The sequence below is a fragment of the Elephantulus edwardii genome, unplaced genomic scaffold (genome assembly GCF_000299155.1).
Source record: "Elephantulus edwardii isolate Elephantulus edwardi_28Jun2011 unplaced genomic scaffold, EleEdw1.0 scaffold00129, whole genome shotgun sequence".
NCBI classification, from domain to species: domain Eukaryota; kingdom Metazoa; phylum Chordata; class Mammalia; order Macroscelidea; family Macroscelididae; genus Elephantulus; species Elephantulus edwardii.
The window spans coordinates 8,186,519-8,189,587 of record NW_006399879.1 but is presented as its reverse complement, the minus strand read 5'-3'; the positions used below and the strand labels follow the sequence as shown (position 1 = coordinate 8,189,587).

Genomic DNA, 3,069 nt, shown 5'->3' with positions numbered 1-3,069 from the left:
CGCGGGATAGAACAGGTTTCAGATCTTTAGTTAATAGTGTCTGAAGTTGTGCTCGACTCTGTGGCACCTAACAACAGCACTCCTCAAACTGACATTGGTCCTCAATAATTCAGAGAGATCCCTAACTGCAGACTTTTTCAGTACAGTAATTCTCCTGATCTCCTGACTGCTGGTACCAAGGATGTTGATTGTGAATCCAAGTAAGATGAAGTTGGTAGTTTCAGTCTTTTCTCCATCTTTCATGATATTGCCTGTCAGTCCAGTGATGAGAATTTGTTTTCTTGACGTTGAGATGCAGTCTATTTTGAATGCTGTATTTTTTTTTAATCTGCAGCAAGCCCTTCAGGTCCTCTACACTTTTAGGAAGGTTGTGTCATCTTTATAATGAAGGTTATTGATGAAAATTCCTCCTTAGTATCCCGTAGACTCCCTAAAGAATAAATAGGTATGTCTTGGTGTAGCCAGGGTGTTCCTTGGAAGCAATTGTTAAAGTTGCTCTTCAACACAGAGAAGCCAAAACGAAGGGAAGAAATGATAATCTAAGAATGCTGAACAGAGGAGGCGCCATCATGGGAGTTGACATTCGCCACAACAAGGACAGAAAGGTCCACCGCAAAGAGCCCAAGAGCCAGGACATCTACCTCTGGCTGTTGGTCAAGCTCTACAGGTTCCTGGCCAGAAGGACCAACTCCACCTTCAACCAGGTTGTGCTGAAGAGACTGTTTATGAGCCGCACCAACCGGCCGCCGCTGTCCCTCTCTCGGATGATCCGAAAGATGAAGCTTCCTGGCCGAGAAAACAAGACGGCTGTGGTGGTCGGGACCATAACAGATGACGGACGAGTTCAGGAGGTTCCCAAGCTGAAGGTGTGTGCTCTGCGCGTGAGCAGCCGGGCCCGAAGCCGCATCCTCAAGGCTGGAGGCAAGATCCTCACCTCCGACCAGCTGGCCCTGGACTCGCCCAAGGGCTGTGGCACCGTGCTGCTGTCTGGGCGGCCGAGAGGTGTACAGGCACTTCGGCAAGGCGCCGGGCACCCCACACAGCCACACCAAACCCTACGTCCGCTCCAAGGGCCGGAAGATCGAGCGTGGCCGAGGCCGAAGAGCCAGCCGCGGCTACAAGAACTAACCCCAGACCCTGCCCTGTCATTAAAAGCTATTGGCTGTTTCTGAAAAAAAAAAAAAAAAGAATGCTGAATAGAATATTTCAAAAGGCATCTCAAGAAAATTGTCATCGAGCACGACTCAGCGACCCTATGAACAAAAGGCCTGAAGGCCCTCTACAACTATCGACATTTATTAAAGTTCATGGTTCCTGGAGACAAGTTATTTAGGCGGTGGCTGCCACTCCTGCTTCCAAGCCTGTCATGGTAGGTTATTGTTCTGTGCCATTGAGTCACCTGTGATGTGTAGCAACCTTGTGTATAGCAGCTCTGAACCCTGCCCTGTCTTGAGCCAGTCTCACTAACTCTGTCACACCAACCCCCATCACGCCAGTTACTGTATCAATCCATCTCATCATGGATCTCCCTCTCCTGCGCTGTCCCTCCGTCCTTCCAAGCATGTTGTCCTCCTCCAAGGACCATTCTATCCTGGGCACATGCCCAAAGTAAGTGAGGCAGAACTTCAAAATCCTAGCCTCTATCTAAGGAGAGACTTGGTTTCACCCTCTTCAAGACAGACCTATTTGTTTTCTTGGTGGTCCATGGTATGTTCAAGACTCCAACACCACAATTTGAAGGCATATATGCATCAGAGAGTTGGACAATGACTAGGGAGGAGAGGAGAATTGATGCCTTTGAGCTGTGGTGCTGGAGAAGAGTATTGAATGTACCATGGACTGCCAAGAAAACAAATAGATTCATCCTAGAGAGGGTTAAACCAGGCTACTCCTTCGAGGCAAGGATTCTGGGGCTTCGTCTGACATACTTTGGACATGCTGTAAGGAGAGACAGGTCCTTGGAGAAGGACATCATGCTCGGTAGGGTGGAGGGACAGCTCAGCAGGAGGGGAAGACCCTCTATGAGGAGGATTGATTCAGGGACTGGGGTAATCGGGATGGGTGTGTCAGAGGCAATGCGATTGGCACAGGATAGAGCAGGGTTTAGGGCTATTGTACATAGGGTCGCTATGAGTTGCAAATGACTCGACACGTAACAACAACAACAACATTCTTCTGTCATCCTTAAGTCATTGTCCAACTCTGAAGTTTTACAGAAAACCATGGCCTGAATTAGGTGCGCTCTTTGTATCTAGACTGACATCATTGCTCTTCTGTACTCTAGAGAGGTCCACGACAGCAGATTTTCCCAATGCAATTCATCTTTTGATTTCCTGACTGCTGGTGTTAAGACTGTTGATTGTGGATCTGAGCAAGCCATAATTGCTAACAACCTCAATCTCTTATCTATCTATTATGGTGCTGCCAATCAGCCCAGTGGTGAGAATCTTTGTTTCCTTGATGTTGAGCTTCAATCCATATTGAAGAATACAGTCCTCCACCTTTTGCAACAAGTGCTTCAGGTCTTCCTCAGTTTCAGCATGCAAGGTTGTGTCATCTGCATAAGTTGTTAATGAGTCTTACTCCAATCTTGATGCCACACTCCTGCTCATAAAGTGCTGCTTCCTGAACTGTTCTGCATACAGATTGAAAAGGTACAGGGACAAGATGCATCCCCCCACCCCGATTTTGAACCACACGCAGTGTTTCCTTGCTCTGGTCTGTACCTTCTCAAGAACAGGAAGGTATTATAATGAAATAGGCAACGACCATCAATTCTATCGAAGAAAATGCAAATAGGAACTAAAGAAAATGAAGACAAGTCCTAAAGAGTCAACATACAGCCTTGAGTTCATCAACCTCAATTTAAATTTCTCAACAGATTTGATGCATTGAACACAGATGAGTTGTAAGATGACATCAAGGGCATCCTCCATGAAGAAAGCAAAAGGTCATTAAAAGGACAGGACCCCTAGCTGACTTTTCAGTGGGTTTTTAGAGGCCATAAATCACATGGGAAGAGATGGCTTATTTTCTTGCAGAGCAGTGGGTGGATTTGAACTGCATGCC

General features: G+C 46.9%; 1 pseudogene; it reads left to right on the top strand.

Annotated features, from left to right (window-relative positions):
* Nucleotides 1–569: 569 nt before the first annotated feature.
* On the top strand, nt 570–1,128 carry LOC102859195 (annotated as a pseudogene).
* Nucleotides 1,129–3,069: the final 1,941 nt, after the last annotated feature.